The following is a 25,886-nucleotide window of genomic DNA, read 5'->3' on the forward strand; positions in this document are numbered from 1 at the left end:
TAAACATGTATGAAGTTACATGTAGAAGACAGAGTCAACTTGAGATGTCCCCCTCAATCACTTCCCTGTATGTTCAGAGACAGACAGAATTTCTCAGTAAGCCTGGAATGCACCAAATGAGGTAGCCTGGCTGGCCAGAAGACCCAGAAATCCTCTTGTCTCTGTCTTTTCAGCACAAGGATTACATCTTCATGCCATTATACCTGGCTTTTATGTGATGCCAGGCATCTGACTTCAGGTGATAAGTTAGCTCTTCAACCTCTATGACAGCCATTTATGATTTCTTACACACACACACACACACACATATATATATGACACATATCTTTGATTAAGCTTCCATTGTTCTCTCTTACCTTTTCCCTTCCCAGCAAGCTCCTATCCTGCTTTCATGTATTCTCTGTGTGTCTCTGAATGTGTGTATCTGCACGTGTGCATGTGTGTATGCCTGTATATGCGTGCGTGCCTGCATGTGTGCATGCGTGTATCCCACTGCATGCATGAGCATTGGTTAAAGGAGATTTACTTAGCCAACAAAATAATATCAGTGGTTATACCACTGAAGAATGTGTTTCTCATTACCCAAACTACTTCTGTCTCCCTGGTAAGGGGTGGAACATCATGACCACTCTCACCATTCATGCTGAAATGGTAATGAACCCAGTCTTATGTCAGTGGGTTCTATGCAGGTAACCACTGGTTCTATGAGTTCTTTGGTTCAGTGGCCATGTCATTCCTAAGCATTTTCCTATCTTTCATTTTTTTTATATTTTTTCTGTTCTTCTTTCTTCTCTGATGTTCTCTGAGCCTCTGGTGAGTGATACAGAAGCCTTGTTTAGGACTAAACACTCAGCAGTCACTCATCCTCATCATTTTACTCTCTTATGGAGCCTCTGTATTTAAAGACACCCATTGCAAAAAGAAGCTTCTCTTCCCAAGGCTGGGTGCAGCACTAATGTACAGGAATAAACAGAAGGGTTTAGAAAGCAGTTTGACAATGTTTCCATGTAGGAAGATAGTCTTAGCACTCCCTCCAAGACCTGTGACATTTCCAGGCATAGGTTGTGACCAGGTTTACCATTTCAAACATGATCCTTCCTGAAGTAGAGTAGGCTTCAAATCCAGGTTACAAAAAAAAGAGAGGAAAAAAAGAGAGGCTGATAATACCCACAATAATGATGTCATTCCTATTGAACCGGTTGCTATATTACCTGGATAGTTACTATTGTTGCGCACAGGGTTCAGAGGTAGGCAGATGTTGATGAGTGTTCTCTCATCGTAGTCTCCATAGAACTTGCTAGCACTGTGCAAGTTTACAGAGGAATCTTCCTTGTCGGTTCCAGCTGAATGTTTTTATGTCTTGCAACCAGTGCATGCTGTCTTCAGCAATAGTATCTTACCATCAAGTGGGCCATAAAGAACAATGACAAAGGATTGTGTTGTTTGGGGGACCTGAAGAAGCTCGAAGAGCAAAACATAGGAGGGTATTATACTCTGCCACTGGGCTTTTACCTTAACAACCCATTGCTTATTGGAGTAGTCCTATCTATCTACCCAGGAAGGCCACTTCCATTCAATAATGTTTAACAATCTCCTTTGTTATATATAAGATTTTAATTTCATGAGGTCCTAATGTGAACCAATGGCCTTAGTTTCTGAATGAGTGCAGTTCTATTCAGAAAGCCCTTACCTATAACTATATCTTGCAGTGTACTCTTTATATTTTTAACTAGTAGTTACACTTTTACATTAAAGTCTTTGATCCATTTGGAGTTGACTTTTGTTCAAATTTGTTTTTTAAAGGCATTTTGATTGAGTAGAGGACTTTGTATTGACTTTTCTCTTTTTTAAGGGAGCTGTGCTGGGTAGTTTTATGTCAACTTGACACCAGCTAGAGTGATTTGAAAGAAGGAGGCCTCAATTAAGAAAACATCTCCATACGTCAATTCCACATAGAGGGATGCTCCCTCAGCCTAGAAATACAGGGCAGGGCCTAGGCCCTGCTCCCAATGATGTGACAGACTTTGATCATCTTCCATGGAAGACCTCACTCTCCTTGGGGAGCAGAAAAGGAAGAGGATGGGGGATTAGTTGGGGACTAATGTAAAACAAGATTGTTTGTAATTTAAAATTTTTTAAAAAGACAAAAAATAAAATTTAAGAGCAAAAAACAAAAACAGATCTGGCTGTAGACAAGACTGTAGGGCATTTTCTTAATAAGTGATGCAGAAGTACCCAACACATCATGGCCAGTTGGTTCTGGTTCTGTAAAAAAGCATGCTAAGCAAGCCATGGGAATCAGATTAGTAAGCAGCACCCCTCCAAGGACTCTGCATCAGCTCCTATGTCCAGGTTCCTGCCTTGCTTAAGACCCTGCCCTCACGCTTTTGAAGATGGACAGTTACATAGAACTGTGAGTGAAATATACCCCGAGTTTTGGTCATGATGTTTTGTCACAGTAATAGTAACTCTAAGCCAGGAGTGCTTGGAAATTTTTCTCCATTGTTGTGTGACTTGTATAATTGATAATACATGATCTTCTGTCAGCCTTGTTTTTCTCCTTCTGTATATAATGTTAAAGTATCCTATTGCCTTACTCCAACTTCTGTTGGGATTTTTACTTCAATTTTTATTTTCAACAGTTCAGATATGAATTATGTAGGATCAGTTATTATTATTACTGCTGCTCTTTGAGGACTTTTTGGATTATGACTCAATTGTTTTACTAAGTTTAGAATTTCTTTTACATTATACAATATTTCCTCCAATATTTTAATTAATTCTCTTATTTATTTCTGAACTATTTATTTCTATATGTACATATACTGTTTGATATTGTCCCACAGTTTGGGGGCACTTATTTCTTTCAGACTTTTCTTTTCCACTCTTTTCCTTCCAGTTTTTTTACATTTTGTTGGCATGTATTGAAGTTCAGTACTTATTCTTTGTATAATTCCAATGAAAACATCTCCCAATTTACTTCATTTTTAGCTTTGTAAGAATTTCATTTAGTCTTACTGTTTCAATTATTACATGTTCCCCAAAAGTCACTCTACATATTTTGCATGGTCTCCATCCTTTCTCTTAATTCTATAGCATGTTGATCACAGTTATTTAAGTTCCTTGTCTGGTAGTTGAAGCACCTGGGTCATATCTGAGTCTTCTTTTACTGACCAGTATGTTTCCTGGGGTGCTATTTTGATTTCTGCTTTATAATTTAGGTTCAAAGATGAGTATCAGATGTAAGACATTAGAGATTAAGATAAAGAGTATTAAAAAATAGAAATAGGAAGCAGGTGTTTTTTCAGTGATTTTAGCAGGGATGACAGACGTTTCCAGGCAGCTAGTTTGGAGTTATGCTGTCTTTGGCTTCGGTGGTTTTAAAATTTACTCTTGGTCAACTACTCTAGCAAGTACATGGCTAGGGGGATGATTTTGTTACATTAATACCTTAGCATTTATTTTACCATTAAGATTTGTGTTTTGTTTTATGCCCCAAACTCAGAAGTCTTTGTCTGAATGTTTTTGCCTTCCTCTGCTGAAAAACTACTGTCATTTTAATGCAACACTTGCTAATTTAGATAGGAGGGGTGCAAGTATTCCTGTTGTCCTGATTTGGCCTGGGCCTAAATAAAATGCTTGGTCTCTGGGTCACACACATGAGATAGTGTATATGATCCTGCCTTTACTTGTGGTCAAGGTTGTCTGTTGTCCCAAACATTTCATAGCCATTTCTTCTACACAAGGATAAAGGGATTTTTCTGTTTTCAACACCCTGCCTCCAAGCTGGATTTGTGTCTTTGCCTGGGATATAATATTCAGAGTACAGTAGGAATTTCCCCAAGCTTTTCATTCTGTGAGACCAAGCCAGATAGAGGAGTAGAATCAAGAGCAAATTCTGTTCCTTGCTGCTCTTCTCCTCCCCCAGGCCAGAGCTCATGGCAGTTTTTTTCTGTTTTCTCTCATTTTTCTCCCATCTTTTTGATGAATGTACAACAGGATTCATACAAATACAAAGTATTGGAAGGCTTTGTGTCTGTGGCTCACTTCGTTCCTATCCTCTCATGCTACTCCTTAGAAATTAGTGTGTTTATTACATTTTAATGATATATTTTAGTTATTTTCTACCAGCTTTTGCCCCAGATGATCACAAGATTGTATCTCCCTAAAGTCTTCCCCACTTATGTATGTCATAGGCTAGTTAGGTGTCTTGCATACCTCAGTTCTCCTTCAGCTTTAAGGAAAATTATGTTTTCATGTACTACATACCTTCTCATGTTCTATGAATGACAAGGATTTTTGAGATTTTCACATCCTGAAAAGAATCTAGATATCTGTTATTGTTGCTTAATATTTTTTTTGCTTTTTGTTTCTTGAAGACATTTTCCAGAGCTTTCAATATTGTTAAACTTGGATGTAATAAACACAGTCATTTTATAGTATTTGTGTGATATTTATGCAACATGAAATCTTTGTGAGTAGATTTTTCAGTCTGATGTTTATGATGGTGTGTGAATATATTTGCTTGTTTTTGTTGTGTTTATATTAACTGTGAGCTAATCACTTCCCTTGAAAATTTATGTCAGTTTCCCAAGTTTCAGAGTAAACATATTTACTTTAAGTAGTTTTACAAGGGTTGAGGAAATATATGAGTAGCTAACAGCATGTACTGTATAATCACAGGGAAGGAGCTCAGATCTCTTTATCCCAGACTTCCACCCATACCTGTAACCTCAGCTCTGCAGGAAGCAGACATACGAGTATCACTGGAATGGATGGCTTAGCCCAGCTGAGAAGACACAAGTCCCAGGTCAAGGAGGAGAGACCCTATCTCAAAGAAATAGGCAGAGAATGATAGGGGAAGATACCTGACTCCCATTTCTGATACCAATACATATATGTAGTTGTGTGTACATTCCTCACCCACATGGTAATATGCACATATACACAAATCTTAAAAACTGCAAAGTTTACTTCCTTTCTTGGATTCAGCACAAAATAACTTTCCATCAGTTCATGTATGTTTTAGGGTTTATTTGATCATTATGGGGGTTGATAGGTATGATGAACACCTATACACCTCTCCCCACTCCTCTGTCCTTGTTTATTGTCACTGTTTTTGCATAGGAACAATTTTTGTTCTATTTTGTAAATTAAGCAGTGAAAAGTGAGCATTGCGATACTGCATTAACATCAGCTCTTGTTGGAAGTGCTAATGGACTCTGTGGAACCTCCCCTCTGCTTGGCTTATTACAACATTCTCCTGTTTCTAACATTCTGTGTCTTCTATTCATAGCTAAAGAAAACCCAAATCCTTTTCTACTTTTAGTAGAGAAACTGTTCTTAGGAGCAAGACTCCACATGGAGGAATACACAGATTCATAATGACATAGGAACACAGAAACTCTTTAAGCCAAAGAATGAATATTCTGTGATAACAAAAAAAACTCCATGTAGGAGATTATTGGAGAAGATAATCTGTAGCAAGAAAGACAAAGAGGGACTCTTCTAGGGTCTCTATTACTGTCATTCACAAACAAGTACTAGCTGAATTTGAAGGAACCCTTCTTCAGGTAGGCTAAAGGTTCAAGGCAGTTGGATATCAGATACAAAACCTTAATAGGAGGCCTAAAAATGAAGAGGAGAGGCTGGTGATGGTGGCGCACACCTTGAATCCCAGCATTCAGGAGGCAGGGGCAGGGGCAGGAGGATCTCTGTAAGTTTGAGGCCAGCCTGGTCTACAGAACTAGTTACAGGACAGCCAGTGTTGTTACACAGAGAAATCCTGCCTCGAAAAACTAAGAAAAGAAGAAAGGAAGAAAGGAAGGAAGGAAGGAAAAAAGGAAGGAAGGAAGGAAGGAAGGAAAGAAGGAAGAAGAGAAACCTGGGTAGGAGCATCACAGTCATGCTGTCTTCAGCTGGATGAAAAACAGCCTGCATAGAAGGCGGCTGACTGGGTTTGGCTGTCTGCAGCTATCTAGTAGTTAGTCGTCTGGGCTTCTCTTCATGTTGGCCACTGAAACCTTTTATTCAGTAAGTCCAATTTCCATGTCCCCCATAGACCTTCAGCAAAGAGCAAATGTTGATCTTACAAAGTTTTGTCTTTTTTAATATATTTTTTATTTATTTATTTATTTTTTTTTTTGGTTTTTATGAGACAGGGTTTCTCTGTATTGTTTTGAAGGCTGTCGGTCCAGCCCGGCCTCGAACTCACAGAGATCCGCCTGCCTCTGCCTCCCGAGTGCCGGAATTAAAGGCGTGCGCCACCACCGCCCGGCATATTTTTTATTTTTAAATTTAAATTAGAAACAAGTTTGCTTCACATGTCAATTCCAGGTCCCTATCTGTTTCCCTACCCTCCTCCCGTGCCCTCCCACCAAGCCCCCCCCAACAAATTTTTGTTTTAAGCATAAGAATCTTCTTCTATGTTTGTCCCTAAAGCAAGACAGAGTTCAGTGTACATCAAATTCCATAGTTTAGAGAAATAATATCATAACTTGGAAAACAAGAGACATAAACAACATCTACATTCCCCTTTGTTTTTAAATTCTCATTGTAGGTGGGAAGTCCAATGCTGGAAATGACAGTTTTGCTCCATAGATCCCAGGATTATAAGATCAGACTTGGAAAAAAAAATCATACCTTTGCTCTGTTTCACTTTTTTCTGATTCTGACACAAGAGATATGCTTCTGGGGACCATTACATTTCTTAAAATTCATAGAATAGTAGAATAGCCAAGTACTTCTCAGAAAAATCCAACCTTGAAATTACAGTGAGAACCTAAATGTGTATTGAACCTTTGTGTGGATTTGGATCATTAAAGAGCAGTGGAAATGTTATTAATTTATTTAAAAGAGATTTTTCAATCTACAAAGGACTTTGGGATAAAAAACTTAAAAATTACAAAGAGGAGAATGAAAGAATGAACAATGAGTGAGCCATAAATTTGATTATAAAATATAATTTAATTTTCTTTAGAAGAGAAATCTGGTGAGTATCTGTACATCTTTAGTATCTTTGGGAAAACCCATAATAGCAGCATCAGTATGGATCTACTGTAAAGGCCATGATGCTCGTTTGCTTGAAGGGAATGGGAAGAAAAGGAACGCACACCTCAGAGACTGCAGTAGCTTGCTGTTCTCAGAAAGTCGCTTCAACACTCTGACTTCCTTATTCACCAAAAGATAGACAACAATACTTCCATATTTCAGTCAGAGAACTGCTTAGGCCAGGCACTTTGCTGGACACAGATAATTTAGCCCAAAATAGGAGAGAGAAATGAATATTTGCCCCAAAATGGATAAATTAGGGAGTGATTTGAGTATTAACACAGCAACCCTACAGATGCCAGGAATTAACATTATTTTAAAAGTAGATTACTTAGTATTTGGGCCATTTCATTTTTAAACCACAACTACCAATAAAGATAGTTTTTCTCAATTCCCAAGGCCTGCTATTAGTCAGTTGAAAGACACGGACAAAAGATTGCTGCAAAGAATGATGAGGACTTCACTCCTCCAGTCCTAGATATTTGGTAAGGTGTCATTTCTGTAAAAGGTTCTGGATTCCAGCCTGCTTACCAGATCTATATCAAGAACAAAAATTGATATGTGTCTACTGTTATCCACAGTGGTACAGACATGTATTCTGGCAAGCCAGGTCCTTTTGAGGGGCATTGATGTTACCTATGTGTTGGATCAGAACTGTGCTTCTCGATTGTATACCTTAGCAAGTGGGGATGACTTTACTGAATTTTTACTTGGCCAAGATATAACCTTTTATGCTTACCTTCTAAAGGACAAACAGGAGAATTCATTTTAGCTTACCAAGACACCTTACTTGTGAGGACTTAATGAAACCACTATCCAACTTAGCATTAATGTGTAGCTAAAGGAATATTAAAGCAGTATCCTTTGATAGCAATTTAGGGGTTCACAGACCCTTCACAATGCAGGGCACAGCAGCTGAAGGGTGGAAGAAGTGCTAGACTCAGTGGTTGGGCTGGAATCCATTCTCAGGCCCTCAGCATATTACCACCATCCTCACAGGCACCCCGGGCATGCGACATGCTAGACACCTACATTTATTCTTACTTAAAATATAAATGTGTACATGTAGATATATAAAATAATATTGCCTTTCTTGACTCCATAAACATGCCTGGAGCTTACATTATTTATCATAGACCTTAACCTTTCAAGACAAGTTATTATTCTTGGAATCTCTGAGGCATGATTCCATGATCATTCTTCATGCCTTTTTATACTACTTTAAAGAATGAAGTAGTCATAGGGAAGAAAGAAAAGAATAAATAGATTTTTTTCGTAAGAAGAGCTGCTACTGTTTGAAAGTCACTGAAAATAATAGGGACCACAAATAGGCTAGATTTACTCCTTGATAGGGAGCTGATATCATTTAATTCCCACAGTGGTAGATTCCCAACATATTACCAACATGTGCATTGCCCAAGACCAGTGCAGTTGCAGAAGTCCTTTCAAGGCCATGCAGCAGCTTCATCTTCAGAAACATCCCATTCATGACAAGGGACATCCATGGAACTTTCTGTGCCTGAGTATAGGACACATGGATCTGGAAGAGTAATAAATATGGTATTGACCTCGAGTCATGCACAGTTTACTGGGAGTATGAAATAGACGAAATAATCATGAAGCAATGAATAATGAGTGAGAAACAATACAAGTAGACAAAAAATAAAGAGTGTTTGAAATTCAGGTCCTGCTACTTCTATGAATTCTAGGAAATCATTGAACTTCCTTTTGACTCATTACTTCATCCTTTAAATGAAGGTTGGAATACAATAGGTTAAATTTGGGTCTTGGATTTAGACTAACATGTCCCTCAGCAAACTTTTGACAGGTTAGGTTTTGCCTTTGACAAATTAGAAAAAGATATCCCCACCTGTATAGAGCATGCTGTTGATTCGTTGAACTGAGAAATTAGAAATTGGGTTGAATAACAAATCTTACTCTGCCCGTTTGTGCACTGCCTAACTGTACAGACTTGTACTGCTCCCACTGGTCTGTACCTGCTTTGAAATTTACTTGCTTCCTGGTATTTAGTGAGTTATTTAGTGTCCTTAACTTCAGCTTTCCTACTTACTAACAGGGAGTCTTTAATGGAGCTGTTTATTGTGTGTCTAAAGTTCAGTAACATATAAAATAATTGGAACATAGTCCTAAGATTTATTATAATCAGTAAGGTTGTCAGGATGACTCAGAAAAATGTCAAGATATACTAAATAGCATTTTAGGATAACAAAGAAGAAAACAAAATCACTACAGGCTCAATATAACTTCATAGAAAACATGTGCCTGGACTTGGCCCTTTAGGAAGTTGAGCATCTTCTCTAGGGTAGCACATTCCAGCCAGAAATCTTCAATGAGGTCAGCACAATGAATGAAAGAACAAGAAAGTTCTCTTGCTTGGAAAAGAAATAGACCCAAGAGAAGATCATGGGCATTCAGGAGCATCAGGCATCACCGCACATGGAAACAAGCAAGGGGAGAGGTATGGCCTGCCTAAGAAATTCTTCAGGTGTAGGCTCTGCCATTTAGGTTTCACATTCCTAGGAGAGATCACACAGATTCCCCCTGAAGTCAGACTGACCTCTGCTCTTGAAGAAAAGAAATGTAACCGGGGGAAACACTGTTCATCTTAGTCAAGGTGATGCCTAGAGAATGGAGTAAAGAATGGAGGGATCTTTGAGTTCTTTGGAGGAGCCTAATTTCTATGACATCTTTAGTTTTTTCTGAATCTAAGCCTGATAGAATAAGACAAAATCTTCTACCTATCCCATAATTCCCATTCGTGGCTACCTGGCTAAACATTTCTTCTTTTGTGAGGGCAGAGAAACACACACACACACACACACACACACACACACACACACACACACAGAGAGAGAGAGAGAGAGTGTGTGTGTGTGTGTGTGTGTGTGTGTGTGTGTGTGTGTGTAGTGTTTGTGTTTCTGGGCCCAGCTAGGTCCCACAGCCATTCTCTGCCCCAAAGATGCACACAGATGCTATATTAATTACAAAACTGTTGGCCATTAACTTGATTTCTTATTGGCTAGCTCTGTCTTAAATATTTACCCATTTCTATTAATCCATGTATTTCCACATGGTCTTACCTTCTTATCTTACCAGAGAACAGTCCAGGGACCTCTTACTCCTCTGGCATCCTATATCTCGACTGTTCAGCATATTGGCAGAGAAGAGAGGAGAAGAGAGTGATTTCCCATTTGTCCCTGCTTATATTCTGATTCTGCCCAGCTATGCCACTTCCTGTCTGTCTGTACAGACCTCCAGACCTTTAAGGGTAACTAGTGGAAGTTTCTGCCCAGCTACATCACTTCCTGGGATCACATGACAATTCCTCTCTGCCTACATTTCCCAAAATCCTCCTCATATCCTAGTCCCACCTATCTTGCTGCCAACAGTGTTTTATTCATCAACCAGTAAGATAACAATATACACAGAAGAACATTCCCCAGAGAGAGAGAGAGAGAGAGAGAGAGAGAGAGAGACAGAGACAGAGACAGAGAGAGACAGAGAGAGACAGAGAGAGACAGAGAGAGACAGAGAGAGAATGAAGGCTGTGTTGAACACTTAAAACATTCCTATGCTTCTCAGATAAATAGATAATTGATATATTTCAATCAAATAAGTCACTTTGTGTTACCTGTTTCCACAGATGATGAGAATATTCACATGTAAAGGAAGAATAACATACATTCTCCAGTAAAACACACAATCAAATGGCAAGTATTTGATAAAGTAGGGAAAAGAACACTAGACTCTGATCCAGTGTTTGGGTTCAATTACAAGTCTTTCTGGTAAATGTATGTGCTGTTGCAAAGGTCTTAGACTCATTAAATCATGACTCCTGGCCACAAAGGAAATAGTCCACCTTAGCCAGATGAGATGGCTGCTGTCACTCTGTTCTTGTGACTATGAGTAGGTCTGCCTTCCCTCTCTCGCAGCTTATAAATTTCTGTGTCCCTGATGTTCAGACAAAATACATCTAAGTGTCTAGGAATATTGTACCTGGCAATCCTCTTTAGGTTCTCAACCTTAGGAACTCATATTCTGTTTGTTTTACTTTGAGGATACTTTTCAGGCATAATTTTTTTCATATTGCCTCTTCTCTAAATTTTGCCAGTTTCTATGTGTGAGATACTAATACTAGATTTAGACTTTCCAGATTAGTTTTCTTATTACATTTGATTTTATTTCTGTGTTTTTAACTTCTAAATATTCACTTTAACATTTAACTTACTAGTTTGGTTTTTGGTTATTTTTCTTAAAAATCATTTTATTTTCCACTTTACCACACGGAATCTTTAAAATAGCTGCCTACTCTTGTTTCATAATCTCCTGTTTTTGCTTCACAGCTTCTTGTCAGAATGTGATTTTTCTCAATTATCTCCTTGAGAATATTTTAGTATATTATTTTAAATCTTTTTAGATTATATCTCATCACTGCTTACTTTTAAGGTGCTATCATTTCTCAGTTTACTGGTGTCCCTTGTTGAATGCTTATCTTCAAGAACATTTTTATATGAGATGTTCCCTCATTCCTTTATGTTATCTGAGAGAGGATGCCTGTGAGTGTCAAAGCTCCGTGTTTCTGGCCTCATTGACAGGGGTTATGCCTCTGTGGATAAAGAGCATTTTACAGTTCACTTAAAAACACCTATTTCTAAAATTTAAGGGTTTGAATTTCTGTAAATCTTTTTTGAATTAGGTATGGAAATACATTTCGAGAAATAGTGCTATGTCTAAAATATTCTTTCATGCCAGATAACATCAGTCATGTTCAGGGCAGTATGACTATGGACAATTGTTTCTATTGCTGTGAATAGACACCATGACAATGGCAATTATTACAAAGAAAAACATTTAATTGGAGTTGACTTACAGTTTCAGAGGTTTAGTCCATTATTGTCCTGGCAGGAAGTAAGGCTGCACGCAGGCAGACATGGTGCTGGAGAAGGGGATGAGAGTTCTACATCTTAATCCTTAGGCAACAAGAAATGAACTGTGACACTGGGTGCATCTTGAGCATTGGAGACCTCAAAGCCCACTCCTACAGTGACACAGTTCCTCCAACAAGGCCACACCTTCTAAAATAGCCACTCCCTTCGGGGGCCATTTTCTTTCAAACCACACAGCAATATTTTCAAAGCAACATGTTACAGGATACTAGCCGAGGTAGTTTTCTGTTGGTGATTTATGGGCAAGGCTTTGCTTGAGTCCTTCCGAACAAAACCAAAGCAGTATTTAATATTCCCATGTGGCTGGAAACCACACCATTAATATGAAGTCTTATTTAGATTTGTGTGTGATAAAACATCATGACTGAAAGCAACTTGAGAAGGAAAGGGTTTATCTGGCCTATACTTTCACTCATGGGTATTTTCTTGATTAATGAATGATGTGGGGCAGTCTATCTCGCTGTGGGTGCTGCCACCCATGGGCAGTTGGTCCTGAAGTGTATAAGTAAACTGAAAAACTCAGAAGGAGCAAGCTGGTAAGCAGCATTCCTTTACAGCCTCTGCCTCAGTTTCTCCCTCCAGGTTTCTGCCTTGAATTCCTGTCTGATGTTTTTCAGTGAAAGAGTGTGATGTGGAAGTGTAAGCCAAATAAACTCTTGCCTCCAGCAAGTTGCCTTTGGTCGTAGTGCTTATTGCAGAAACAGAAACCTAACAAAGACATATGACAAGTTTATTAAGATGAAACAGAATTACTTTTCTTAATAACACTGGCCATATTTCAAACACTGAGCTGTCATATGTGGGTAGTGGTTACCATATATGACCACTCTTAGTAGACCTAACCTAGAAGCTGTTTATGCCCCACATCTCCCTCTCCCGATGGAACCAAAATATAGATTGATCACAGTAATCTGAAAAACTTACATGTTCTACCTTTTGGGAATAATATCAACAATTACTTCTCCTGTCCATTTTTCATCTGAAACTACTTCTACAAAGATGATACATGGTTTCACTGTGGTCATGTTAGCTGAACCCAAGGGATGCTGTGGCTTAAACAACTTCTGGCTGCCGGCTAGAAGTTCAAGATCAAGATAATGGCAACAGGGCTGGTTTCCTCTGAGGTCTTTGTCTTTGGCCGACAGATAGTCATTCTGTTCTATAACTTACCTGGCATTTTCTCAGACAGGTGCATCCCTAGTGTACTTTCTGTATATTTAAGGCTCTTACAGGGAGATCAATCAATGACATTGGACTAGATGTCATTGCAATATCCTAAGTTTTACTTAACCACCTCTTAAATGTCCTCTATTTAAATGCAGTTTCACTTGGAAGTGCTAGAGTCTAGGATATACAAAGACACAAATACAACACAATTGATCCCATAGCAGACAGTACCTATATGACCAGGTAAAAAATACACTAAACTATGATATACTGGAAGGCTACAAGTTCTCCTCCGTGAGTGTGGTGGTCATTGTCAGTTGTCAAGTTAACTGCATCTGGGACAAACTAAATCACAAGCCATGGGGCACACCTGTGAAAAATTTCCCTGACTGGATAATATAAGGTGAGAAAAGCCACCCTAAACCTAGGCCTCACCTTCTGTGGTATAGCCTACATTAAGGTACATGGAAGAAGGAAGCTTTGAGGTTTTGCCTGGTTGCCCTCACTCTTGCTGGAAAGGTCATCTACCTTACTGTTGAGGCATTCACTGGTATCAGAGCCTATTTCTACAGGATTGCTCTGCAGACTCAAGAGCAGCAGTTCTGTGGGAATGCCACAGGGTTCCAGCTTCAGGCTAGGACTCCAGAGATACTTAGTCCTTTGCACTGCGCAGTTCTAGATTCTTGGCCTTTGTGTTGGGAAACACCCATTGCAGGAGTACTTGGACCACAGCCCATTAGTCACTCTAATAATTCCCCTTTAATGTATATTCTGTCAGCTCTGTTCCTTAGAGGACCCAGACTTGATTGAAGGTCATGTGCAAAACCCCACTATTTTACCATGTTATTTCCCCCTAATTGAAGTTTCCGGTGTTTGTGCTTGTTTGTCCACCTCCACACTGAGAAAGGTGCTTCAGAATCTGAGAGTAAATAGAAAGTCATTTTGGGATTGCCTCTACTAATACCTACGGAAGAGATAAAGTGCCACTCCTGAACTGACTCTTGAAAGCAAAATGATAGTTTTCATTAAGACGTGTGTGTGTGTGTGTGTGTTGTTGTTGTACTTTGTTTGTATCCCCCATTTCTCTCATTCCCTTTCCTTAAACAATAGTCTGCTTTCATGTCACAGATATATGATAGGTAGAAATCTAGATTCTGCATCTCATAGAAAATTTTCAATACTCCTCTCTCTTCTCCTCTCTGACCTTTCCTATTTCCCTCCCAAATGATCCCTTCTCTGTGCACATAACACCCTTCTGCTTTTATCACATACATACATACAGAAAAACCACAATTATATAACAATTCTTTATCTAGAATGTTTTTCTGCTTTTTGCTAAAATTCAAAGACTCAATTAGTGTCATAAGATCCACTGGGTGTACGATAGCTTACTAAAATTTAATGACAAACTCAGGTAGTTAGAATGAAGTTACAGAAGACACTCTTCTCTCCATTTGAGTCTTGTTTTGTCTCAGAATATCGTAGGCTGGTTGAGTAAAAGATTGAGGAATCACCATTTTAAATGACTACTATTTTTGAAGGGAGAATTGTGGTGTTCTTTAATCCATCTGAACTTCCTAGTGCAGTGGTTCCCAACCTTCCTAATGCTGCAACACTTTAATACACTTCCTTATGTTGTGGTGACCCCAACCATAAAATTATTTTCATTACTACTTCATAGCTATAATTTTGCTACTCTTATGAATCATAATGTAAATATTTTGGAAGATAGAAATTTGTTGAGAGGCAGTGCCCTAGAGACATTTGCCCCATTATGTGTGGCTTCATTAATTATATCACTTGAAGAAATAACTGAGAAAAGAACACAAATACCTCTGAATTGAAAGGATTTAACCCCACCTTCCACACATTGTTCCCACCCTCCCTCGTCTTCATCCTTCCTCCACCACACAACCTATCACCACTGGTTCAGTTAGTAAAAGTTCTTATTATATGCAGGCCACCCTGCCATCACTTCTAACCCTGAAGGCACTCATAGAACTCCACAGCACAGCTTTAAGAATATTCATGTAAGACACATGTATGGCTGAGAAAGAGAACAAAGTCATTGTTTTAATGTCAGTGTTCTCATTTTACAGACAGCAACTTTGCAGTTCTGGGGACCATTGTGCAATTCAAGTTTGCTGGCTGTAGACTGACTCCTTTACACATGCGCATGTGAGTAGATGATTCTAACCTCATAGGGAGTTGGCTGGATAAATAATGGCTGTAGATAAAAGTTTCTGTCCCACCTGGTCCTGCAGCCGTTTAGTCCCCAAAAAACACACCGAGGCTTACAGTAATGATAAATTGTTTGGCCTATTTCTCAGGCTTATGCTAACCAACTCTTACAACTCAAATTAACCCATAATCCTTATCTATATTTAGCCACATTGTTTGGTACTTTTTCTTAGTATGGCATATTCATATAGCTTCCTCTGTGTCTCTGACTTTTCTCTTCCCAGAATTCTCAGAGTCTGGTATCCCCACCTATACTTCCTGCCTGGCTACCAGCTAATCAGCATTTTATTAAACCAATATGATCAACAAGTCTTTACAGTCAGCAAGAACATTATCCCACAACAAAGGGCCTTGGAGTCTGATTTCAGAGGTCCCCAATAATACAGAGGATGCAGCTTTTTTGTGAAGATTCTGCTACATCTTCCTTGATTTCCTTAAAAGTTTTTAATTTTGGAGTGTAAAAACATTTCTCCCCCAGGGGAAAGTGAAAATGCAGTCCTCCACAACCACAACTTATGCAGTTGAATATCCCACATTTGGAGAGGTTGCCGGGGCTTGAACATGCAGAGTGAGATGAATAAGTCTTGCCATGGGAAAACCATCTTCATGATTACAGTATCTCCCCTGCCAGGTAAGAATAAAATATTCTTTTAAGGACTTACTGCATTTAAAAAATATGTTTCTTTTTGGAGGGTCACAGAAAGGGAAAAAAGCTAAGATCTCCTGAGTAAACTCAGGGATATAGAAGGGAGGGTTTGGGAGTGGGAATATGAGGAATCAACAAGACAGAGTTGGGGGAGAAATGGAGGGGAGGAGCAATGAAAGAGATATCTTGATAGGGGGAGCCATTATGGGGTTAGGGAGAAACCTGGTGCTAGAGAAATTCTCAGAAATCCAGAAGTATGACCCTAGCTAAGACTCCTAGCAGTAATGGAGAGGATTTCTGAAGGTGCCTTCCCCTTTAATCAGATTAGTGACTATCCTAATTGTCATCATAGAACCTACATCCAGTAACTGATAGAAGCAGATGCAGTTACTCACAGCTAAGCACTGGGCTGAGCTCCTGGAGTTCAGTTGAAAAGAGGGAGGAGGGATCAAATGAACAAGAGGGGGCAAGACCATGAGGGGGTGAATCACAGAGACAGCTGACCTGAGCTTGTGGGAGCTCCTGAACTATGGACTGACAGCTGGGAAACCTGCACAGGACCAAACTAGACCCACTGGATGTGGGTGACAGTTACGTGACTTGACCTGTTGGGGGGTGCCCTGGCAATGGTACCAGAACCTATTCCAGGGGCATGAATTGACTTTTGGAGCCCATTCTGTGTAGTGGAATACCTTGCTCATCCTTGACAGAGGGGAGGGGCTTGATCCTGCCTCAACTTGGTATGTCAGAATTTATTGACCTCACAAGGAAGGCCTTTCCCCCTATGAGGAGTGGATTGAAGGTTGGAAGGGGGAGAGATAGAAAGGGAGGGAGGGGGAACTGGGGTTGACATGTAAATGAAAAGTAAATTTCTTTAAATAAAAATATGATCCTTAATTATATAATATTTTAGAATAGTTTTCTCATTACCTTAGGGAGAATATTTGGAGCTATCTCACCAATAATTTCAGCATCTTTGGAGCCATTATAATGTTGAAGAAAATGGTATCTATAAATAGTATCTGCCATCATAAATTTTTTATCAAAGATGCCTAAAGAGTTATGTGAGAAAAGGAGATGGTAAATCAGTCCCAAATGTAGAGCATGATCTCTAGGTTCAAATGACTCTGACATTAACTGTCCATGCTTTGGACATGAGAAACCTCAGTTTTTCATCTGAAATAAGTAGAAATTATATATAATCATGTGAAAATCATGAAAAAGATGTATAAATACTTGTGGGATTATCATGTCACCTTCATTTGATCCTTACTTGTCTTTTGTGAGTGCTAGGTATGAGCTACCCTGGGCAAAATTGAAATCATATGTTCAAAAGAACATTTAAATCAACAGCAAGCTGACTCATGGGATTTTAAATAGGTGTTGAGGTGGAAGGATTTGCAGCCAGAAATTCTTGGGTTCAAAAATCTCACCTTATTTTCCCATATAATCTTGAATTATATAATCTTATATAAGCATTTTGTCATTTTGAGAATCAAAAAGTTCACACACAGAGAGACACAGAGACACATACATACACAGTAGGTGTACAATGTCCAACATCCAGTAGGAATTCATTATATGCTATGCTTATATAATCACCTCTCCTTTCTCTCAAGTTGGCCTTTCATTCCTTCTATAAAAATCACTCAACCAGGGAACAGCTAGAGTGGAACATATAGTAGGGAACAAAGGGGCTGAGAGAGCAGAAGATTCGGCTAGGCAAAATGAAAAAGTTGGTAGGGCAGAGAAACAGTCTACAATGATTTTATCCAACTGTAAAAGAGCACAAAGTCTGTTGGGAAATTTATCTTTCAATTGGTTACTAGTCCCCAGAAGGAGCTGCAATGTGAGGGAGGGTAGAAAAAAAAACACAGGAAGGCTTCTTGAACTTCAAACTTTCTGGAACTATCTTCTTACAATACCTCATTTTAAGCAAGGACACCAACCTGAAAATGAGGAATTAAATTGGTGTTTTTTTTGGTCAAGTTGACACAAACCAGGGCCATCTGGGAAGAGGAGTCCTCCATTGAGAAAATGCCTCCATCAGATTGCATCCATTTTCTTGATTAAGGATTGGTGTTGGAGAGCCTAGCTCATGATACGCAGTGCTACCCTGGGCAGGTGGGTCTTGGAAGGCGTAAGCAAGGTAGTTGGACTTGGGTGTAAAAAGCAAGCCAGTCAGCAAGTTTCCTCCAGCTACTTCCTGCCTCTGCTACTGCTTAACTTCCTGCCCCAACTTCCCTCAAAGATAGATTATGATTAGAGTAAGTAAGCCAAATAAACTCTTTCTTCCTCAGGTTGCTATTGGTCACATCAAGGCCAGACAGCAAATAAGAGAACTTCAGATTTCTGCTCATGTGTAATTGTATCAAGGACCTCTTATTTTCTCAAGGTGACTGACTCTATTTGAAATTCTTTCCTATAACATTTATTTACTGTGTGAATTGTTGAGGAAAGCCTTTTCCTTGCCAGCCGCTTTGGTTTTTTCCCACCAGTCGCCTGTGCTCTGCCACGTTGTAGTCCCCAAATAACACACAAGACACTGTATTAATTATGAAGCTGTTGGCCTTGCTTGTTTCTTACTGGCTAGCTCTGACTTAAGTATTTCTCTTACCGGAGGAAAGGGTCCGGACTTCTTACCCCTATGGCAGCTACATGATGACTCCCTGTGTTTCTCCTCCCCAGAGTGCTCCTTGACTACTAGTCCCACCTATCTTGCTTCCCCATTGGCCAACAGTACTTTATTGACATATACACAGGACTTCCCCATCAGTGAATAGATGGTATATACTCAATGTCTTTCCTGCTGATCTTATAAACCAAGCTGAAGTGGATGTTGGTGACTGCTAACCTTAGGACCAGATGGACAAACTTGTATAAGTTCTCACTAGGCATGTATGACAGAGGTCAGTCTTGAAGGAGCCCAACAGGTTCACAGACATGATGCAAATCCTGACACCAGCCTGGTTTCTCTGGGATTCCTGTCAAGCTTTTGAGCTTTCAAGGCCTTGAATCTTCTTAAAATGTGGATAATGAGCATTATACTCCTGCCTCACAATTATGAAGATTAACACAGATTATAGTTGATTATAGCTATGAAAGTGTTGTGTGAAAATAAACACTGTGGTTACCTCTAGTAACAGTCTCCTCAAGTTCTTCCATAACTGTTCTGGACTCTTATCGAGAGGACACTTCATAATGAGACCATTTGGGATTTCACCAACCAAATTTAATTGAATGTCATTCATATTGGTTCAGAATATATGAGAATTTTAGGCGCTGAAAGTGATTGCATGTCTAGTCCAACCATCTTTTTTTAGGTTTTTCTGGGTGGGGGTTCTTTGAAGGTTTTGGTTTTTTTTGTTGTTGTTGTTGGTTTTTTGTCTTTTGAGACAAAATCTCAAGTAGCCCAGACTGATTTTCTACTTTCCATATAATTAAGGATGAACTTCAAGTCTTTATCCAAGGACTAGGATTACAGGCTCCAGCCTTGTCTTTTTACATGGGGAGGAAAGGAGTTCTAGACAAAGAAAAAGACATGCTGTAGGTCATTCAACTACATAGTGAGAGTTGGTATCGGAGTGAGCTTGTTCCGTCTACACTGTAGAAACCGAATCCTACTTTAGCTTTAAAATAGTGTATGTCTGTGCATGTGTGTGTGTGTATGTGTGTGACTGAGTGTGTGTCTGAATGTGTGAATGTGTGTCTGAATGTGTGAATTTGGTGTGTGTGTGTGTGTGTCTGAATGTGTGAATGTGTATGTCTGGATGTGGGGATGTGCACGTGAAGTGCTATTACAGGTGTGTATTGTAAGACTTCTGAGCTCCCTGGAGCTGAAAATACAGGCAGTTGTGAGTCATATAAACATGTACTGCTCTTGTAGAAAACCTAAGTTCATGTCCCAGCACCCAGTTTATATGAGAATAAAGCTGAAGTAGGATTCAGTTTCTACAGTGCAGAGGGAACAGGCTCACTCCGATACCAACTCTCACTATGTAGTTGAGTGACCTACAGCATGTCTTTAAAATACTGTAAGTGTGTGCATGTGTGTGTACCACTGAGTGATCTCTCCCCTGAGTCTGAAATTCTGTTCAGAGGATACATGAACTCAACATACCTCTTTAGTTTTCTGTGACCGCAGCTATTGACAGACCATTGCTCATTTCTCCCTTGGAGTCTTATATTGATTCCCCCTTAGTTTCCAAATGTCCAGCACAATCTTTGTTCTATTAATGGCCATGAAGAGTTTTGTGAAGATCATATCACTCCTACATATATGTACCCACTCATACACACAAAGCATTTTAAATAATTTAATCTCTCTCTCTTGTCTTCAACATAAAAACAAAAGTCCTAGAAGTAGAACATAAAATTTCCAGGGATAGCGGCTTTTCTCCTGTCCTTCCAAGTTTCTTCCTAGGGACTGTACACTACAGACTTCTAGATCAGCCTCTTCATTGGAAAGTGATTCACTGCCTTCACTTTGAGAGTAAATGACTCCTCCAGAAAGTCCTCTTTTTCTACTTCCTTATATGGCAAATCCCTTTCAGTCATCCAGCATATAACCTATCCTCCCTGTTCCTGTGCCTCAGGTAGAGATGCTGTGTCTTTCCAGAAACTTCTTCATCATTATATCACAGAAAACATGTGGAAGAGAAGCTGTGCCTGGCAGAACTGACCTTTATTTCAAGTCTGTGCCAATCTCAGGTATCCACCAATTTGTGTCATCAATGAGCAGCAGAGTCCCAGGGGAGTTTTGTTTTAATGAAGGAGTTGGATTGGGAGATGCAAGTCTGGAAAAAAAGTCAGAAAAAGATGTATCATTCTTGCATGCTTGTGTGTTGTTTTACAGGACACTTAAATCAGTCAGCCAAAGTTATGTCATAATGCCCGCCCCCAGACTTCTGTCTGTGTCTGTCTTTTGACTCTCACTACCGAAAGTTGCTACACCATGTCGCAGACAGCACTTTGTGTACGGAGATATGGGTACACAGGCAACACATTTGTCTTAGAATATCACAAAGACAAACTTCTGTTGTTTCTGCTGCATTCAGATGGCTCCACTGCCCTCTTGCCTACTCTTCTTCTTTGTACCTTTATGGTTCCCTCCAGCTGATATCATGGGACAGTATGTAGCATGGTGTATGAGGAAGGTTCCAGGTAACTTGGCTATTTCCAGAAATATTGTTATCTTGGAGTAATGGAAGGTGGCCGTCCTTAACACAGACCTGAGCAGCTATTGCACAGTCCTAAAGATCTTCCATGTCTATAACACTCAAGCCTCATTATACAATATAACAGTAGATATTAGTGTTACACCTGTTTAGTCAAAGCCTTGACTTTCTATTTTGTTATCTCCAAGGTCAACATGCTGCTGTGGATGGAGAAAGGTCTGATGACCTCCTATTACCCACACAGTAGAGGATGGAGTCTAATGTTCCCTAATACTAGATAGCGTTTTGACACTTTTGAGAGGCACAACAGTTTATTAGTCACATGAAGCCACATTCCAGGTCTTGAGAGAAGAAGAGGCTACACATTGTTTAGGTACCTGCCTCCAAAACTCAGGGGATAAAGATGAAGAATGATGCCTGGTTCCCAGAGAAGTATTGGCCTGTCTGTGTCCTTCTATAGATACAGCCTGGCACAGAAGTACCCAGAGGGCAGAAAGACACTCGCTCTACCAGTTAGTAATAGAACTAGCAAGGTGAAAGAGGATCTGAATTTAGGAGTTCAATAAGATTCACAGTTAAGCACTTGGGGCTCTATGAGGCTCAAAGGTATCCAGTCAGCACAGAAATGGTAGGTTTTACCACATACCCCTCTCTACTGTGCACACTGCAATGCCCTGCAGAAAATTCTCTAATTTGTTGGAGCATCCCCCAAGATTTCACTAATATTATTTTCTCTCTCACACACACAAACAACTGCTCATAAAAGAATGCTGTCAAGAAGCTGGTCTGTTCTTTGATGGCCCAGAAGATAAGGAGACCTGACATTAATTTATTTGCCTAGCGAATAACATGGCAACATCTTGGTTTGATAAGTGTGTCACTTACACCAAGGTCTCATTCACATTCAGTTTTATAAAGTGAACATCCCAGTAGAAACCAAATGAATCTTGTTGGTATCTAGGATAACGAACAATGCCAGCACTTCAGAGATTAAAGAGCCATGCCAAAGAGAAGTGGTAACTTGAGAGATTAGCTGTGCTTACTGGAAAGGTCAAGAGATATCACCGTGGCTCCCACACCAAGACCATGCTTCCCAGCCTTGCTAACATCACCTCCAATTCTTCCTTCCTAAGTCTGTACTCTGGAAATTCAAGATTTCACTGGTGGCCAATATTGCTTCTGTTAAATGCCCTTTATGGCTGCACATAAGACTAAAACTGTTAACTGGATTTCCTGATGGGGTTTATGTTCTAAAGTAGCATTTGAACCTGAACTCCAAAACTTCTAATCAAATCAGTGGGAAAGGTAGACGTGTGAGAGTCTGTACCATTCCCTTTGAGATGTGGCCTCTGAACTAAAGCTGCAAAAGAAGAGACATTGTAGAGGGGTACCTGGGGGGGCGCATAGTCTTTCTATCTTTCATTCTGCTATTCTGTGGAGGGAAAAATATGATCTGAAACTTGCGCAGCAATAGGAAAGGACTGGCCAAAAGAGATCAGCCTGAATGCTCAAGGAAATGGTTCTCATCCTTCTTGTGCCATTTTGCATTCACACAGTAGCTGTGTTCCTTCTGTGTTTGTGGAATCATAATGTCCCCACATGACCCTGCACAGCTGACTTCATGTGTGATTCTCTTACATAGCCAGGCTTGCAAATCCCTGATACCTTTTCCCTAATAAGGATTGGTCCATTTGTGCACATCCAAGAAAGCTGTTAAGTACATACCAAGATTGACCAAGATTGGTTTAATACAGCAGAGGGCAAATGGACCCAGATGGGAGAAAACAAAGGTTATTTGGAGAGCAGACACAATAAAACACCAACCAATAAACAGACAGCTAGAAGAAGGAAGTCTAGAGTGAACTAGAGAAGTCCTGTATCCCAGATAAAACCTGTTTTCCCTTAGCTCTAAGTCTATGTTCCCAGTCATGTCTGAGGTAAAAGTTGTAGCTACAGCGTGGGCAGATTCTGAGTCCAGGAATGTTCTAGGATGCAAGGGGTAGCATGTAGGGTTTGGTACAATAAATTCTTTGGGGATAATACAGATTCTAAGAAAAGCAAATTTATGAACTAAAGGATGTATATCTATGCATGTACAAGTTGAGCCATCCCACAAAGGTCACTGACGATCAGCTGATTTCATTAGTTAGAGTTACACAGCCAGAAGCTTACAAAGGAGGGGAAAATGGCTGCACCATCTTTACTGATTTAAAAGTTTGATTCTGGAAGTAAGACTCCTCACAAATAGTGCCGATTATCTGATTCAGTCATATGACAAAATAAGAAGCAATCAGAAGAGGCCGAACCACTCACTTACCAGGTCTGAACTTGTTCGTATTCTCCAGAGATGTGATACTGTTGCCTTGATGGCTACCTCAGGGCTCTGGAGCTGCCCAACAAGATCTGCTTCATTCACAACCCAGCTCACTAACACTTGCTCTTCAGTCCTTGCTCCAACCTCCATCTTTACTCAAAGATTTAGCACCTTCATTTATTTTTAAACCCATCTTCTTTCTTGAGTGAGCTTCCCCATTTTGTGCGGAAAGGTTAAAAGTTCACCACTGTAGCAGACCAGGCCTTTTTCTTGTTGGAGGTGGTTTGATTAATCAATGCCTCTGGGATTTAGTTATTTGGTCCCAGGTTTGTGTTGTTAGGGAAGGTGTCTTAGTTAGGCTTTCTACTGCTGCAGCATAACTCCATGACAAAAAAAGGAGTTGGAGAGGAAATGGTTTCTTTAGCTTATTCTTTCATATTGTAGGCTATCCTCGAAGGAAGCTAGAACAGAAACTCAAGCAGGGCAGGAACCTGGAGGCAGGAACTGATGCAGAGGCCCTGGAAGAGCACTGCTTATCGGCTTGCTTCCCCTGCCTTGCTCAACCTGCTTTCTTATAGAACCCAGGACCATCAGCCCAGGGATGGCACCACCCACCATGGGCTGGACCCTACCCCATTGATCACTAAATGAGAAAATGCCTTATAGCTGAGTCTCATGGAGGCATTTGCTCAGCTGAAGCTCCTTCCTTTCTGATGACTCTAACTCATGTCAAGTACACACACAAAACCAACCAGTACAGGGGGCTTAGGAGATGTGGCCTTGCTGGAGGAAATATGTCATCCAGAACCATTTCCAGTTTGATCTACTGCTTCCTGTTTGTAGTTTAAGGAAAATGCTGCTTCCCTGGAGTACTCTACCACTTCCTCCTCTCAATATCTTTCTGTCTCCCTTTCTGTGTAGAACCCTGAGCCTTGAGGGGAGGATTTTGAAGAAGACATCCCATTTAGAGCTGAGTGCTCCAGGGTCTCTCAGTCTCTGCATACTGTCCAGTTGTGGGTCTCTGTACTAATTATTACCTCACGTAGGAAGATTATTCTCTGATCAGAACATGACTGACACACATATGAACTCACAGACTGTGACAACACACACACACACACACACACACACACACCCTACAAAAGTTCATACCAGACAAAATTCCAGCATGAAAATGGGGAAGTAGACACCCCTATCCAAGAAACTATTTGTCATTGATAAATTCTGCATTAGGGAAAATCAGTTTTCTACAATACAGTGGCATTGGGTACATCAGCCACACCCCAAGATAGCATCGTGCCTGGTATAGCTGGCTATCACAAAATGGACTCCATGTTTTTGTATGCTTCTTGTTTGTTTTGGCTCTCACTGTTTTTTGTTTGTTTTTATTTTTCTTTTTTTGAGAGAGTAAGAGAATATGAAGTTTGGATGGGTATGGAGGTGGGGAAGATCTGGGAGGAGCTGAAGGTAGGGAAAAAGAAAATGATCAAGATACACTGTAGGAAAAAACGATTAATGTGAGCTCTCTGATTGATGCCATGCTTGTTGGCCACTGCAGTGATTGCCTCCTATCCCTCTGGAACCATTCCAAAATTACCTCTCCCTTTCTTAAGTTACCTTAGCCTTGATCTTTTAACACAGCAATAGAAAATTAGCTAACACAGGATGTCTCCATGTTTTGATTCATGGAATTCAACTTTATGGTAGATGCGTGCTATACATGAGGCACAGACTCTCAGAGAATGTTTTTCCCAGCCAATCCTGAACAATCAGAACAGGAATGGATGAATGGCAGTAAGGACTTTGACTGTGTTAGCACTTGAGGCAAGGTTCATCTAATTGTCCTACCTCCATGAAAGCAAAGCTATCTATGTGAGCATTTCCTGATGTTAACAATGCATGAAATACTGACTTTAATTAATATTTACTCAATGCTCTTCCTTCATGTCAGGAAATGCTAGGGGCATCTATGTGTGCCAAACCATTCTGTCTACCGAATATAACTACGACGTAGGTCCTTGTGCAGGTATAAGAACAAAAGATGAAAACAACATAGCTGAGGATGAGGAAGACTAGGGCCTGAAATTCTGCGGCCCTAGTACATGCATTTCAGTTGTACTATGCTGAGGGTGACCAACTGCTCTGGTTTCTTAGAACTGATTTATGGGATACACTGGGGCAAGTTAGTCAGCCCAGCTGTGATCTAGAATCAGAATGACTGAAGCCTGCTTTTTAAGTATAAATTGTCTGTCTATGGCTCTGGAGGGATTAAACAACAGAAAATTGTTCTTGCATAAGTCCTAGAATCTAGAAGTCTGAGATCA

The 25,886-nt window shown here is 40.0% G+C and overlaps 1 long non-coding RNA gene and 1 other non-coding gene across 3 annotated transcripts; both read right to left on the reverse strand.

Annotated features, from left to right (window-relative positions):
- Nucleotides 1-8,383: 8,383 nt before the first annotated feature.
- LOC110342102 lies at nucleotides 8,384-24,105 on the reverse strand. 2 transcript variants are annotated; one of them, XR_002384099.1, is made up of 3 exons: nucleotides 23,566-24,105; nucleotides 20,192-20,867; nucleotides 8,384-8,590 (listed from the first exon to the last, which is right to left on the reverse strand). It is a non-coding gene; the product is annotated as an uncharacterized LOC110342102 (long non-coding RNA). The 2 variants fall into 2 exon arrangements; XR_002384098.1 differs by lacking the exon at nucleotides 8,384-8,590 and adding an exon at nucleotides 19,282-19,594.
- Nucleotides 15,901-16,064, reverse strand: LOC121139073. Its single transcript, XR_005875924.1, has one exon. It is a non-coding gene; the product is annotated as a U1 spliceosomal RNA (small nuclear RNA).
- Nucleotides 24,106-25,886: the final 1,781 nt, after the last annotated feature.

This window comes from Mesocricetus auratus, unplaced genomic scaffold, assembly GCF_017639785.1.
Source record: "Mesocricetus auratus isolate SY011 unplaced genomic scaffold, BCM_Maur_2.0 Super-Scaffold_6730, whole genome shotgun sequence".
Taxonomy (NCBI): Eukaryota; Metazoa; Chordata; class Mammalia; order Rodentia; family Cricetidae; genus Mesocricetus; species Mesocricetus auratus.